Here is a 16519-nt window from a genome sequence, read left to right on the forward strand (position 1 = left end):
ATCATCCTCAAATATGCTAGTCCAAGACGTATTGCAGACTTGCAATACTGTGAAAAATAAAGGACAGAAAGTTACCATCATATGGATTCTCTCAAATAAGGGAATAAAAGGAAATGAACAAGCTGATAAATCAGCTAAAGAAGCAACTCGTCTTCCTGTACAAGATCCAAACGTTCGAATTCCCCACACAGATGTAGCTCCTTTTCTTACTACAAAGATCCGAAAACAATGGTTAACTGACTGGACACGGAAACAACCCACAAGACTAGATGCTATCAGGCGTGGATCTACAGATAAATTTGATGTTTCATTCCTCCAGCGTCGAGAACAAGTGCTCATTACTAGAATACGGATAGGCCATAGCAAACTGACTCATGCACATATCTTCTCTAAGAAACCTCCTCCAATATGTGACATATGTCAAAAAAAAAGAAAACTGTTGACCACGTTTTACTAGAATGCAATCTATGCGAACAACAAAGATAACTGTGTAACTTAAAATAGAATAATAGTGTATGTGACATCTTGAACAAAGATACTCAGTGTAAATATATCATTAAGTTTTTTGGACAAACAAATCTATTCAATGGCATGTAAACACTATCTGATCAATATGCACTATTGTTATATTTGCCTCACCTCAGCCATCCTGGAAGTGGTTTTCCGTGGTTTCCCACTTCTCCTCCAGGCAAATGCCGGGATGGTACCTAACTTAAGGCCACGGCCGCTTCCTTCCCTCTTTCTTGTCTACCCATTTCAATCTTCCCATCCCTCGCAAGGCCCCTGTTCAGCATAGCAGGTGAGGCCACCTGGGCGAGGTACTGGTCATCCTCCCCAGTCGTATCCACGACCCAGAGTCTGAAGCTCCACGACACTGCCCTTGAGGCGGTAGAGGTGGGATCCCCTCGTTAAGTCCGAGGGAAAAACCGACCCTGGAAGGTAAACACATAAAGAAGAAGAAGAAGAAGAAGACGATGTATCTGCAATTGTAACTCTACGTAGTCAATGTAATTATTCCTTTTTGTATAAATATGAATGTCCCGATATGACTTTCTACGTTAAAGCGACAATAAATTAACGTAATGAAAAACACTACTGTTGATTGTTCTTTAACCCTGATATGTTAAAATAAGCAATTTAAATTTCCACTGTTTCCGCCCGGGATCGAACCGGGGACCTTGCGCGTGTGAGGCGCACGTGATAACTACTACACTACGGAAACACATGGCTGTTACAGCGAGCTTACATGCTGCTTTCTCCCCTCCCGCGTTCTGTTCTACTGTAGTTCGATCAGGACTGAGCTGTTCGTGCTGCTAGCACGAGATTACGGCCGCGGCTACATAATAATATTATATCTTGCTTGTATCTACAGCAATTCTATTTCACTATGGCGTGAATAGTGAGGGAAATGGCAAGTGTTACACTGGTATACTTGTAGACAAAACATGAGGGCCTCAGTTCCTGGAAGCGAGCTGCAAGCCAGCAGTCAATCACACACCTTGCAAACTGCTCAGTTAACGAGTTCTAAGTGATCATTGTTTCAAGAAGAGGGGTTGCCAAAACACTTTCTTCCACACACTCTTTAGTCTTTACCCTTTCTTCATGTCGAGTGTAGTAGACGATTTGGCAACTCCGGTCACAGTAGACGTAGTAAATCCTATAAGACGCTAAACAGACCCCGGGTTGCCGCTGAAGAGTAGTAGTATGAGGCGAGGTCGTCATGTTTTGTCCCCAAGTATATCTGTCTTCCCTTGGTCCTATATCTTTCTTTCTTTGTTTGTTTGTTTCTTTCTTTCTTTATTAATCCGTTTACCCAGGGTTGTTTTTTTCCCTCGGACGCAGTAAGGAAAGTGTCCTGGAGCGTGAAACTTTGGGGCTGGGGATACAACTGGAAAGGATGACCAGTACTTCGGCGAGGCGGCCTCACCTGCTATGCTGAACAGGGACTTTGTGGGGACATGGGAAGATTGGAAGGGATAGACAAAGAAGATGGAAGGAAGCGACCGTGGCATTAAGTTAGGTACCATCGCGATATTTGCCTGGAGGAGAAATCACGGAAAACCACTTCGAGGTTGACTGAGGTGGGAATCAAAGCCCTCTTTACTCATTTGACCTCCCGGGGCAGAGTGGATCCCGTTCCAGACCTCGTGCCACTTTTCAAATTTCGTAGCGGAGACGGGAATCGAACCCGACTTCTTTATTTGACCGTTACCAAATTAGTGAATGTTGGTTTGTTAGAAATGTAATTAACTGAGTCATAACCATAACCAAGAGAAACGCGAGATGTTAGTACTTGATTTGAAACTGTTGTACCCGTAGCAAGGAAACGGTATGTGTATAACGTGTTGATGAACTGAGAAGTCCGCTTCTGAGGTATAGTGGTTAGCGTGATTAGCTGCCACACCGGGAGGCCCGGTTCGATTCCTGGCTCTGCCACGAAATTTGACAAGTAGTACGAGGGCTAGAACGGGGTCCACTCAGCATCGGAAGTACAACTGAGTAGAGGGTGTTCGTTTCCTTCCTCAGCCATCCTCGAAGTGGTTTTCCGTGGTTTCCCACTTTTCCTCCAGGCAAATGCCCGGAGGATACCTATCTTAAGGCCATGGCCGCTTCCTACCCTCTTCCTTGTCTATCCATTCCATTCTTCCCATCCCCCCCCCCCCCCTCGACACCAGACCCCTGTTCAACATAGCAGGTGAGGTGGTCTGGGCGAGGTACTAGTACACCTTCCCAGTTGTATCACCTGACCCAAAAGTCTCACGGTCCAGGACACTGTCCCTAAGACGTTAGAGGTAGGATCCCACCCTGAATCTGAGAGGAAAAACCAACCCTGGAAGGTAAACGGATTAAGAAAGAAAGAAAGAAAGAAAGACAGGTGATAAATTAATGTCTCGTTTCGAATACTCAGTACAACCACACAATAGATATAAAAGTACACAAGAAAAACCCACGGTTTACACTTAGGATAACCCTAGTAAAGCAATTCGAGAATATATGTATTTTCAGAAATGTTAATACTCTTGTACGGAACAATCCATTCCTTTGAGTTTTTAAACTATTGAACTGAATTGTTGAAACGGGAAATATCTTTGAACGTATTTTAAACTACCGTTGATCATTTGACAATGGTGATATGTTAATAAGCAATTAAAATCTGTAAGTGTTTTCGCCCGGGATCGAACCGCGAACTCCGCCCTTGTGAGGCGCACGTGATAACCACTTCACTACGGCCAGGGGCACTGTGTTCAAATGCAGCTGTCTGCGCACAGTGGCTGTAGGAGGTGACTGGACTTGGGGGGGGGGGGGGGAAGTAAAAGTAAGGATTAGTGCCCCAGGTAACGGAAAGGGCTGGATCCTTGTTACGCCGTAATGAAAAGAGATTTGTAAATAGACTGGTAATTAGTAAGTGTGGCCATTAATAACGGGTTAGAATTGTTTGTGTTTGAACATGTGCGTGTGTGTGTATTTATTAGGTCATCCTGAAATAAATTAGAGTAATGAAACAGATGGAGTTTTATTCATAACAATATACAGAGAGGAACACAACAATTCATCATTTTACAACCAGAGTTTTATTATTATTATTATTATTAATATTATTATTATTATTATTATTATTATTATTATTATTATTATTATTATTATTATTATTTATCTGTTTACCCTCCAGGGTAGATTTTTCTCTCGGACTCAGCGAGGGATCCCACCTCTACCGCCTCAAGGGCAGTATCATGGAGCTTCCGACTCTGGGTCGGGGGATACAACTGGAGAGGATGACCAGTACCTCGCTCAGGCGCCTCACCTGCTATGCTGAACAGAGGCCTTGCGGTGGGATGGGAAGATTGGAAGGGGTAGACAAGGACGAGGAAAGAAAGCGGCCGTGGCCTTAAGTTAGGTACCATCCCGGTATTTGCCTAGAGGAGAAGTGAGAAACCACGGAAAACCCCTTCCAGGATGGCTGAGGTGGGAAGCGATCCCACCTCTACTCAACTGACCTCCCGAGGCTGAGAGAACCCCGTTCCATCCCTCGTACCACTTTTCAAATTTCGTGGCAGAGTCGGGAATTGAACCCGGGCCTCTGGGACTGGCAGCTTATCACACTAACCACTACACTACAGAGGTGGACTCAACCAGAGTCACACACAAAAATACCCCATGCAAACAACAAAGTGTGTACGGAGATAAACTGGGTGCGTTAGCTGGCGCTCCTCGCGGAGGTTTATGATACTAAGAGCTCACGCCGAGCAGCATGTTAACCGCATACCGGTATCCCCACCCCAATCCAAATCAACCCCAGACCAAATTCACCCAACCAACTCCCCCAATGCCTGTTAACACACAGACCACTCATACAAATCCAACCTCAATCACCCCACTACCGCCAGTCCAAAACATAAACACCCCCCGCCCAGTCCCCATACCTGCCCCTACCAATCCAACCCAGCCACAAGCCAGGTCAGAGGCCGAACTACCTCCGACTACACAGGTAACAAGTACACAGACTAGGAGAAGGCATAACAACCCTCCCCCCCCCCACCAAATCTCGAGCACAGCCAACATACAATGCCAACACAGAGACACGAACCCACACACCTTCCCGTCCCACTCTGGTCACACAATGCTTCAAATGCCTGAAGCTCTATCATTCTACAGATAACTGCTCAGAATCCACCCGCTGCAACAGATGTGGTGACCCCCATCACCATTCTGTCTGTAAGGTACCAAGGGACCAGCCGAAGTGTGCCAACTGCCAAGGCAGCCATGCCGCTTCGTTCCCTAGCTGCCCATATATTAAACAGGCAATTAAGAAGCACTACAGACACCAGCGCCACCTCACCCACACGAACTCACATCCCCCGTCCCTCCTAAACCTCAACAGCTCAGAATTGGCCTGCCCCAGTCCCACCCACCATATATGAAAATAGCCCAAACCAGCTAAATCCACACCCAGCCCCCCTCCCGCCAACTTCACCTTGTTAACTCCCTCTCACCAACAACATCTTAACCTTCTTCTTCTTCTCCTCCTCCTAATACATCTCAACTATCGCAAAACAGATACTAACAGTTAAGCAACATCGGGCGTGGTCACTTACTGGATGGGTGGCTAACAACAGCACTGTTACTTCACCCCCAAAAGCGCCTTGAGCTACTACTAATGCTTGATAAGCACTCACTGCGCACTTGCGCCAGGCCATACTCTGGCCAATAAGTGACCGCAATTATTCCCTAACCCAAACACTCCACCAATCATTAAAGTAGGAGAAAGCATTGTTATGATAAGGCTCTCAAAACCTATAAAGGTTGACAAGCCACATCGCTCGCGGCTTAGTTTCTCACGTCACTAAGTCGACGAAAGAATTGGGTCTTGCTTGCAGCGGTGGTTTCCAGACATGAGAGAAACACCTGTATATCTTCACTGTAAATAAAGTGCCAGTGTTCAGCCGACATATGAAGTTTTCCTAGAATACAACTTGTCGATGAAATGATAATGTCCCATTTCGAATACTACAACCACACAATATATCTAAAAGTACATAAGGAAAACCAATTACCTATACATTTTTACACTTGGGATAACCCTAGTAAAACAATTGGAGAATACATGTATTTTCAGAAATGTTAATACCCTCGTACTTAAGGCCACGGCCGCTTCCTTCCCTCTTCCTTGTCTATCTCTTCCAATCTTCCCCATCCCCCGCAAGGCCCCTGTTCAGCATAGCAGGTGAGGCCGCCTGGGCGAGGTACTGGTCATTCTCCCCAGTTGTATCCCCCGACCAAGAGTCTGAAGCTCCAGGACACTGCCCTTGAGGCGGTAGAGGTGGGATCCCTCGCTGAGTCCGAGGGAAAAACCGAACCTGGAGGGTAAACAGATGATGATGATGATGATAATACCCTCGTACGGAACAATACACTTGTTGGTATTTTAGTACTACTGAGTTGAATTTTCGAAACAGGGAATACTTTAAATATTACACTACTGTTGATTTTTGTCAATCGTGTTTGATAAGCAGTTAAAATTCGTGTTTCCGCCCGGGATCGAACCAGGGACCTTGCGCGTGTGAGGCGCACGTGATAACCACTACACTACGGAAACGCACTGATGTTGCGACGAGCTTACACGCTACTTTATCCCCTCTCGCGTTCCGTTCTACTGTAGTTCAACTAGGACTGACCTGTTTGTGCTGGTAGCATGAGATTACGGCCGCGGCTACATGATCAATATTATATCCTTCTTGTATATACAGCATTTCTATTTCACTAGGGTATGAATAGTGAGAGAAATAGCAAATACAACGTATCGTGCTGGTATTCCTCTTCCCTTGGTCCTATACCTACGAAATATCGGCTGATTTCTGGAAGCTCAAACAGCTTACATATTGGAGGTTTAGTACTCATTCTGTGCGCCTCTGTGGTGTAGTAATTAGTGTGAGGCACGGGTTCGTTCCCCGGCTCTGCCACGAATTTTTAAAAGTGCTACGAGGGCTGGAACTCAGTAGGGGTGGGATCGATTCCCTCCTCAACCATCCTGGAAGTGGTTTTCCGTGGTTTCCCACTTCTCCTCTAGGCAAATGCCGGGATGATACCTAACTTAAGGCCACGGCCGCTTCCTTCCCCCTTTCTTGTCTATCCCTTCCAATCTTCCCATCCCCCCGCAAGGCCCCTGTTCAACATAGCAGATGAGGCGCCTGAGCGAGGTACTGGTCATCCTCTCCAGTTGTATCCCCCGACCCAGAGTCGGAAGCTCCATGATACTGCCCTTGAGCATTAAAAAGCGAAATTTAAAAAATCGTCGAACCTCCGACCAACGAGCACTGCTTTTCCCCCTCTAACTTCAAGCACGCTCAGCAATCACGAACTGTCACTTGCCACCGTTATATCAACACCACTTCTAGCCATTCAGCCATCATATTCTCTCTACATGAAGTTTCTGTGATACAGAATATTCACGATTCTTTACGATCATTTGGATTTTATCGTTAATGCTGATTTCGTTGACACGAATAAACGAATTAAGGCAAGCTTTGTAAGACCAGACAACGCTGTGAGTAGCCAAGTTGAATGCTTTTAGGTTGCATAAAACTGAGCGAGTAAGGGCAGCTGTACCACTCGGTAAATTGATTTATCTACCAGAGTCTTACGACTGTCTATAATAGTGCTTTCTTTCTTTCGTTCTTAATCTGTTTATCCTCCAGGGTCGGTTTTTCCCTCGGACTCAGCCAGGGATCCCACCTCTACCGCCTCAAGAGCAGTGTCCTGGAGCTTCAGACTCTGGGGCGGGGAATACAACTGGGGAGGATGACCAGTACCTCGCCTAGGCGGCCTCACCTGCTATGCTGAACAGGGGCCTTGCGGGGGGATGGGAAGATTGGGAGGGCTAGACAAGGAAGAGGGAAGGAAGCGGCCGTGGCCTTAAGTTAGGTACCATCCCGGCATTTGCCTGGAGGAGAAGTGGGAAACCACGGAAAACCACTTCCAGGATGGCTGAGGTGGGAATCGAATCCACCTCTACTCAGTTGACCTCCCGAGACTCGTACCACTTTTCAAATTTCGTGGCAGAGCCGGGAATCGAACCCGGACAGCCGGAGGTGGCAGCTAATCACACTAACCACTACACCACAGAGGCGGACTTGATCCTATTTCAGGATCCGAATTACCTAACCGACAATTGAATGAAAATATTATTTCGCTCATTACAATAACAATGATGAACTATATTTCATAGTTAATGAGACGATCACTAAATATGTCACACGCTATATTTATTTCGGATCGGTAAGAATGGTGCAAGTCCGCCTCTGTGGTGTAGTGGTTAGCGTGATTAGCTGCCACCCCCGGAGGTCCGGGTTCGATTCCCGGCTCTGCCACGAAATTTGAAAAGTGGTACGAGGGCTGGAACGGGGTCCACTCAGCCTCGGGAGGTCAACTGAGTAGAGGTGGGTTCGATTCCCACCTCAGCCATCCTGGAAGTGGTTTTCCGTGGTTTCCCACTTCTCCTCCAGGCAAATGCCGGGTTGGTACCTAACTTAAGGCCACGGCCGCTTCCTTCCCTCTTCCTTGCCTATCCCTTCCAATCTTCCCATCCCTCCACAAGGCCCCTGTTCAGCATAGCAGGTGAGGCCGCCTGGGCGAGGTACTGGTCATACTCCCCAGTTGTATCCCCCGACCAAGAGTCTGAAGCTCCAGGACACTGCCCTTGAGGCGGTAGAGGTGGGATCCCTCGCTAAGTCCGAGGGAAAAACCGAACCTGGAGGGTAAACAGATGATGATGATGATGATGAAGAATGGTGCAGTCGCTTTATTAAAACTGCACCGAACCTGCCAGAATTCGGACCTGGAATCTTGATCCGCAGACAGACGCGTTATCCGTTGCGCCACAGGGCCACACGAACACAACTTCGTCAGGCGAGAATGGTGGTCTAGCAGAAAGTTGCATTCTACCGTAAATGAAACGTTGCTACGTAAAGCAAATAATATTATTGTTGCTTTTTTAGGATCCGACCCTGCCAGGAGGTGAACCTGGAATTTTCTGATCCGTAGGCAGACGCGTTACCTGTTGCGCAACAGGGCCACACGCGTGCGCTTAAATCAGGCAGGAATAAGGGTCTATAATAATGTAGCGTTCTATCGCTAACGAAACGTTGCTACGTAAGGCAATTAACATAATTTGTGCTTTTAGAAGAACCAGATTACTTATTCATATTATTCCATGTATTTTTTTGAATTTATTAAAAGTACACCGAGCCTGCCAGAATTCGTACTTGGAATCTTCTGATCCGTAGTCAGACGTTTTATCCCTTGCGCCACAGGGCCACGTGAGCTCGCCATCAACGGCAGGGATGGTGGTCTAGGAGGAAGTAGCACTCCATGGTTAACGAAACGTTGTTACGTAAAGCAAATAACATTATTGGTGCTATATGAGGATCTAGATTACGTAAACATGTTATTCCCTGCATTTTAAAGAAGTTTTAAAAGCACAGCGACCCATCCAGTATTCGAACATGCAATCTCCTGGCCCGTTATCCGTTATCCGTTTCGCCACAGGGCTCCACGAGCCCAACATTGTCAGTCGGGAATGGTGGTCTAGAAGAATGTAGCATCCCATTGTTAATGAAACGTAGCTACGTAAAACAAACAACATAATTGGTAGGATTTGAGAATCCAGATTACGTAGCCATGTTATTCCATGTATTTTAACCCTCAACTGGTGACGTATTCCGGAAGGAACATAACTGGTGACATGGTGTCTGAGAGACGTCCATAATTTGAGCATTTTTAATGGAATCACATTTCATTAAGGCGAGGTTTATTCATTTTATATTGAAAACGCATATCTTGACGAATGGTTTAACACATTTTATTACCAACTCCATTGCACCAAAAATTTTTAAAAATTCTGAATCCAAGTGTATGTCACTTTATGAAGAAGAAATCTCGGTTTCAACCTAGATTGCATCATCGTCCCTCATATGCATCCGAATGGCTCAAAAACTACTTTCCTACACAGACTGAAACATAATCATTTCAGAAAACTTAAGTTTATCACACATTCACTGAAACTACAAAAACCTGCAATGCACTAATTTTTGCACTTTCAAAATATTCAAAAATATAACAAATATTTGTAATTTGTCTTATTTGATTTCGTTTTCGTCCAATACACACCCGAATCACATATTATATTTGTTTGCATGTTTTCACTAATCTCAAGAAAATACATGTAGGGTCTATCTTTTTCTGAACCCTTTGGAGCAAAAGTGGCCTAAGTGTTCAAATTAAGAAGTGATCAATATACATGCCATACATATCTTGTGAAACTTCGTAAACGAACAGAAATATTACTTTTGATAACTGGTTTACATTGCAGAAATATCTTCATTGTTTGATTTGAAAGAAGCAGTGTAGAGAAGTACCGGTAATACTAAAATAGCTTCAAATTCCATGTCATCAGTGTCGTCAATTTCGGAGCGATCCATGCGTTTGTATTTCTGTCTCATATTCCGCACTTTGACATTAGTCTATTGAACTATAAGTTGCACCATCTCCCTGGAAAATATAAATTTCCAGGCAGTTTTAGGTTCTATTTGATTGCCAATTCTTGCTTGAGCACGTAACGCGGGTAACCGAATTATGTTGTGACTTGGGGTGCGTACATTTCTAGTAGGTTCTTTAGCGGGCCATTTATAACGGTTTTTACCATAGTAATAATGCTGTTCTGTGCATTCTTGATCTTCATCTTCACTACCTGTGCCTTCTTTCGAGTCAGTACAATGATCACTTTCAATAGCAAAGTCACTGTCCACACCATTTTCAACAGCACTAAATTCTGTATCTAACCACTGTGCTACCTGATCTTCGAACCCAGGACCTTCAGGTCTTATAGGTCGAGATGGACCAGCACGGTCTGCCATTGTTGAATTACGAACAAAAATTAGAAAGCTATGAGTTCACTTCGTACAACTTAAGAATCCACACATTAAAATGTTACACAACCGGTGACGCGGTGTCTACGAAGCCACTTGGAAACTTGTCTACACTCTGAGGAGAGAGCGATAATACTGAGGGCGAAGCTCTAATGATGAAACGTTTGTTGACAGAGAGATAAAAAGGTACTGCAAACCAAAAGTCTCACTTCCGATTGTGTGCTTAGGGGTGTACATGTATCTCCTACAAGGAGTCTGTCAGACACCACGTCACCAGTTGAGGGTTAAACAAGTTGTTAAAACCACACCGAGCCTGCCAGGATTCGAACCTGGAATCTTCCGATCCGTAGTCAGACGCGTTATCTGTTGCGCCACAGAGCCACACGAGCACAGCACCGTCAGGCGAGAATGGTGGTCTAAAACAAACTTGTACTCTATGGCTAATGAAACGTTGCTACGATAAGCAAATAACATTATTGGTGCTGTTTGAGGATCCAGGTTAATTATCCATGTGTTTCCCTGCATTTGAAGGAAGTTATTGAAACACACCGACCCTGCCAGGATTCGAACCTGGAATCTTCTGATCCGTAGTCAGACGCGTTATCCGTTGCGCCACAGGACCACACGAGCAGGATGTCGTCAGGCGAGGATGGTGGTCTAGGAGAAAGTTGCACTCTGTCGCTAATGAAACGTTGCTACGTTAAGCAAACAACATTATTGGTGCTGTTTGAGGATCCAGGTAAATTATCCATGTGTTTCCCTGCATTTTCAAAGTTAAAAAACACAACGACCTTGCCAGGATTCAAACCTGGAACTTTCGCATACGTTGCCACACCCGTTATCTGTTGCGCCACAGTGCCACACACGCACGCCAACATCAGCCAGGAATGGTGGTCTAGGAGAAAGACGCATTTATCGCTAATGAGACGTTGCTACGTAAAGCAAATAACTTCATTGCTGCACTTCGAGGATCCAGAATACGAAACCAGTTATTCCCTGTAATTTGATGAAGTTAATAAGAACACACCGACCCTGCAAGGATTCAAACCAGGAAATTTCTGATCCGTAGTCAGACCCCTTACCTGTTGCGCAACAGGGCCACATGCGCGGGCTTAAATCAGGCAGGAATAATGGTCTATAAGAAGGTTGCGTTCTATCGCTAATGAAATGTTATTACGTAAAGCAAAAAACATAATTGGTGCTCCTTGAGAATCGAGATTACGTAACCATGTTATTCCCTGTACTGTAAGTTATAAAAGCACAGCGACCCCGCCAGTACTCGACCCTGGAATCTCCTGGCCCGTAGTCAGACACGTTATCCGTTTCGGTACAGGGCTCCACGAGCCCAACATTGTCAGTCGGGAATGGTGGTCTAGGAGAATGTAGCATTCCATTGTTAATGAAACGTAGCTACTTAAATCATCATCATCATCATCATCTGTTTACCCTCCAGGTTCGGTTTTTCCCTCGGACTTAGCGAGGGATCCCACCTCTACCGCCTCAAGGGCAGTGTCCTGGAGCTTCAGACTCTTGGTCGGGGGATACAACTGGGGAGTATGACCAGTACCTCGCCCAGGCGGCCTCACCTGCTATGCTGAACAGGGGCCTTGGGGAGGGATGGGAAGACTGGATGGGATAGGCAAGGAAGAGGGAAGGAAGCGGCCGTGGCCTTAAGTTAGGTACCATCCCGGCATTCGCCTGGAGGAGAAGTGGGAAACCACGGAAAACCACTTCCAGGATGGCTGAGGTGGGAATCGAACCCACCTCTACTCAGTTGACCTCCCGAGGCTGAGTGGACCCCGTTCCAGCCCTCGTACCACTTTTCAAATTTCGTGGCAGAGCCGGGAATCGAACCCGGACCTCCGGGGGTGGCAGCTAATCACGCTAACCACTACACCACAGAGGCGGCAGCTACTTAAATCAAATAACATAATTGGTTCTATTTGAGAATCCAGGTTACGTAGCCATGTTATTAGATGTATTTTAAAGAAATTGTTAAAAGCACACCGACCCTGCCAGGATTCGAACCTGGAATCTTCCGATCCGTAGTCAGACGCGTTATCCGTTGGGCCAGAGGGCCACACGAGCACATCAACAGGCGAGAATGGTGGTCTAAAAAAAAGTTGCACTCTATCGCTAATGAGACGTTGCTACGTTAAGCAAACAACATTATTGGTGCTGTTTGAGGATCCAGGTTAATTATCCATGTGTTTCCCTGCATTTGAAGGAAGTTATTAAAACACACCGACCCTGCCAGGATTCGAACCTGGAATCTTCTGATCCGTAGTCAGACGCGTTATCCGTTGCGCCACAGGACCACACGAGCAGGATGTCGTCAGGCGAGGATGGTGGTCTAGGAGAAAGTTGCACTCTGTCGCTAATGAAACGTTGCTACGTTAAGCAAACAACATTATTGGTGCTGTTTGAGGATCCAGGTAAATTATCCATGTGTTTCCCTGCATTTTCAAAGTTAAAAAACACAACGACCTTGCCAGGATTCAAACCTGGAACTTTCGCATCCGTTGCCACACCCGTTATCTGTTGCGCCACAGTGCCACACACGCACGCCAACATCAGCCAGGAATGGTGGTCTAGGAGAAAGAAGCATTTATCGCTAATGAGACGTTGCTACGTAAAGCAAATAACTTCATTGCTGCACTTCGAGGATCCAGAATACGAAACCAGTTATTCCCTGTAATTTGATGAAGTTAATAAGAACACACCGACCCTGCAAGGATTCAAACCAGGAAATTTCTGATCCGTAGTCAGACCCCTTAACTGTTGCGCAACAGGGCCACACGCGCGGGCTTAAATCAGGCAGGAATAATGGTCTATAAGAAGGTTGCGTTCTATCGCTAATGAAATGTTATTACGTAAAGCAAAAAACATAATTGGTGCTCCTTGAGAATCGAGATTACGTAACCATGTTATTCCCTGTACTGTAAGTAAGTAAAAGCACAGCGTCGACCCTGGAATCTCCTGGCCCGTAGTCAGACACGTTATCCGTTTCGGTACAGGGCTCCACGAGCCCAACATTGTCAGTCGGGAATGGTGGTCTAGGAGAATGTAGCATTCCATTGTTAATGAAACGTAGCTACTTAAAACATCATCATCATCATCATCATCATCATCATCTGTTTACCCTCCTGTTTGCCTCAAGTTCAGTATCCTGGAGCTTCAGACTCTTGGTCGGGGGGATACAACTGGGGAGTATGACCAGTACGTCGCCCAGGCGGCCTCACCTGCTGTGCTGAACAGGGGCCTTGTGGAGGGATGGGAAGATTGGAAGGGATAGGCAAGGAAGAGGGAAGGAAGCGGCCGTGGCCTTAAGTTAGGTACCATCCCGGCATTCGCCTGGAGGAGAAGTGGGAAACTACGGAAAACCACTTCCAGAATGGCTGAGGTGGGAATCGAACCCACCTCTACTCAGTTGACCTCCCGAGGCCAGCTAATCACGCTAACCACTACACCACAGGGGCGGACAGCTACTTAAAACAAATAACATAATTTGTTCTATTTGAGAATCCAGATTACGTAGCCATGTTATTCCATGTATTTTAAAGAAATTGTTAAAAGCACACCGACCCTGCCAGGATTCGAACCTGGAATCTTCTGATCCGTAGTCAGACGCGTTATCCGTTGCGCCACAGGGCCACACGAGCACAACATCGTCAGGCGAGAATGGTGGTCTAAAGAAAAGTTGCACTCTATCGCTAATGAAACGTTGTTACGTTAAGCAAGTAAGATTATTGGTGCTGTTTGAGGATCCAGGTTAATTATCCATGTTATTCCCTGCATATTAAGGAAGTTATTAAAAGTAATCCGACCCAGCCAGGATTCGAACCTGGAATCTCCTGAACCGTAGACAGGCGCGTTATCCGTTGCGCCACAGGGCCAAAGGGGCACAATACTGTCAGGCGGGAATGGTGGTCTAGGAAAAAGTTGCATTCTATCGCCAATGAAACGTAGCCACGTAAAGCAAATAACATTATTGGTGCTATTTGAGTACCCAGAACTTTTAACCATGTTATTCCCTGTATTTTAAAGAAGTTATTGAAAGTACACCTTCCCTGACAGGATTCGAACATGGAATCTCCTGACCCGTAGGCAGACGCGTTACCTGTTGCGCAACAGAGCCACACGCGTGCACTTAAATCAGGCAGGAATAAGGGTCTATAAGAAAGTTGCGTTCTATCGCTAACGAAACGTTGCTACGTAAGGCAATTAACATAATTTGTGCTTTTAGAAGAACCAGATTACTTATTCATATTATTCCACGTATTTTTTTGAATTTATTAAAAGCACACCGAGCCTGCCAGCATTCGTACTTCGAATCTTCTGATCCGCAGTCAGACACGTTATCCATTTCGCCACAGGGCTCCACGAGCCCAACATTGTCAGTCGGGAGTAGTGTTCTAGGAGAATGTAGCATTCCATTGTTAATGAAACGTAGCTACGGGAAAAGGTAGGAAAGGAAAATGTAGAGTAGAGGATAGGAAAAGACAGGTGGAACAGGGTCATGGGAAGGAGAAAAGGGAGGAGGAAGTAGCTTCTGCAGCTATCAGGAAAGATAGGGCTGACCAGGAGGGGAGGGGATCAAATGAGGTGGGTAGGGTTGAGGCTCTGGTCATGGGGGATCCATCGTTAGACACGTGGGGAAAGTGTGTGGAGGAAAGGGTACCAGGGTAGAGTGTTATCCAGGAATTAGGTTGAGGCAGATGTTGAGGAAAGTAGAAGAGAGGGAGGAGGGGAAGGAGAAGGTGGTAGTGTTTCACGTTGGTACCAACAACGTAAGGCAAGCTGATATAAGTACCAACATAGTTGGAGATGTGTGGGATCTGGTAAATGCAGCACGGGTGAAGTTTAAGAAAGCGGAGATTGTTATTAGTGGAATACTGTGTAGAAGGGATACTGACTGGAGGGTGATTGGGGATTTAAATGAGACTGTGGAGTGGGTTTGTGGGAAACTGGGAGTGAAATTTCTAGATCCTAATGGGTGGGTAGGAGATAGGGATCTGCGCTCAGATGGCCTTCATTTAAACCGCAGTGGTACGTATAAGTTAGGAAATTTGTTTGGAAGGGTAATAGGGAGGTACATTCAGGGAAACGGGATGGCCTAGGGAGCGGTGATAAGGGAACAGGGAACTGGAAATCAAGTAGGGATGACATAAAATTGTTAGTGTTGAACTGTAGAAGTATTGTAAGGAAAGGAATAGAATTAAGTAATTTAGTAGATATATATTTACCAGATATTGTAATAGGAGTTGAATCATGGCTGAGAAATGATATAATGGATACAGAAATTTTCTCACGGCACTGGAGTGTGTATCGTAGAGATAGGATAGGAAGGGTGGGAGGGGGAGTGTTCATTCTGGTGAAAGAAGAATTTGTAAGCTACGAAAAAGTTAAAGATGAGACACATGAAATTCTAGGTGTAAGGCTCATTTCTAAAGATAATAGGCAACTTGATATATTTGGAGTGTACAGATCGGGAAAGGGTAGCACTGACGCGGATTCGGAATTATTTGATAGGATAGTCAGCTATGTGGGAAACGACATGGAAAGAAATGTGATTGTAGCGGGAGATCTGAATTTGCCAGATGTCAATTGGGAAGGAAATGCGAACGACAGGAAGCATGACCAACAAATGGCAAATAAGTTAATATGGGAAGGACAGCTGATTCAGAAAGTGATGGAACCAACCAGAGGGAAAAATATCCTGGATGTCGTGCTGATAAAACCAGATGAGCTCTATAGGGAAACTGAAGTAATAGATGGTATTAGTGATCATGAAGCTGTTTTTGTGGTAGTTAAAAATAAATGTGATAGAAAGGAAGGTCCTAAAAGTAGGACTGTTAGGCAGTACCATATGGCTGATAAAGCAGGCATGAGGCAGTTTCTAAAAAGTAATTATGATCGGTGGAAAACGGTAAATAAAAATGTAAACAGACTCTGGAATGGGTTTAAAGAAATTGTTGAGGAATGCGAAAACAGGTTTGTACCATTAAGGGTGGTAAGGAATGGTAAAGACCCACCTTATTATAATACAGAAATAAAGAGACTAAGAAGGAGGTGCAGACTGGAAAGAAATAGAGTTA

General features: G+C 45.4%; 6 non-coding genes across 6 annotated transcripts; all 6 read right to left on the reverse strand.

Moving 5' to 3' along the window:
* Nucleotides 1-1149: 1149 nt before the first annotated feature.
* On the reverse strand, nucleotides 1150-1222 carry TRNAV-CAC (transfer RNA valine (anticodon CAC)). The gene has a single exon. It is a non-coding gene; the product is annotated as a tRNA-Val (tRNA).
* A 4799-nt stretch (nucleotides 1223-6021) lies between these two features.
* TRNAV-CAC (transfer RNA valine (anticodon CAC)) lies at nucleotides 6022-6094 on the reverse strand. Its single transcript has one exon. It is a non-coding gene; the product is annotated as a tRNA-Val (tRNA).
* A 4876-nt stretch (nucleotides 6095-10970) lies between these two features.
* On the reverse strand, nucleotides 10971-11043 carry TRNAR-ACG (transfer RNA arginine (anticodon ACG)). The gene has a single exon. It is a non-coding gene; the product is annotated as a tRNA-Arg (tRNA).
* A 1623-nt stretch (nucleotides 11044-12666) lies between these two features.
* Nucleotides 12667-12739, reverse strand: TRNAR-ACG (transfer RNA arginine (anticodon ACG)). Its single transcript has one exon. It is a non-coding gene; the product is annotated as a tRNA-Arg (tRNA).
* A 1263-nt stretch (nucleotides 12740-14002) lies between these two features.
* Nucleotides 14003-14075, reverse strand: TRNAR-ACG (transfer RNA arginine (anticodon ACG)). Its single transcript has one exon. It is a non-coding gene; the product is annotated as a tRNA-Arg (tRNA).
* Nucleotides 14076-14244: 169 nt separating this feature from the next.
* Nucleotides 14245-14317, reverse strand: TRNAR-ACG (transfer RNA arginine (anticodon ACG)). The gene has a single exon. It is a non-coding gene; the product is annotated as a tRNA-Arg (tRNA).
* Nucleotides 14318-16519: the final 2202 nt, after the last annotated feature.

The sequence above is a fragment of the Anabrus simplex genome, chromosome 8 (genome assembly GCF_040414725.1).
Source record: "Anabrus simplex isolate iqAnaSimp1 chromosome 8, ASM4041472v1, whole genome shotgun sequence".
Classification (NCBI taxonomy): domain Eukaryota; kingdom Metazoa; phylum Arthropoda; class Insecta; order Orthoptera; family Tettigoniidae; genus Anabrus; species Anabrus simplex.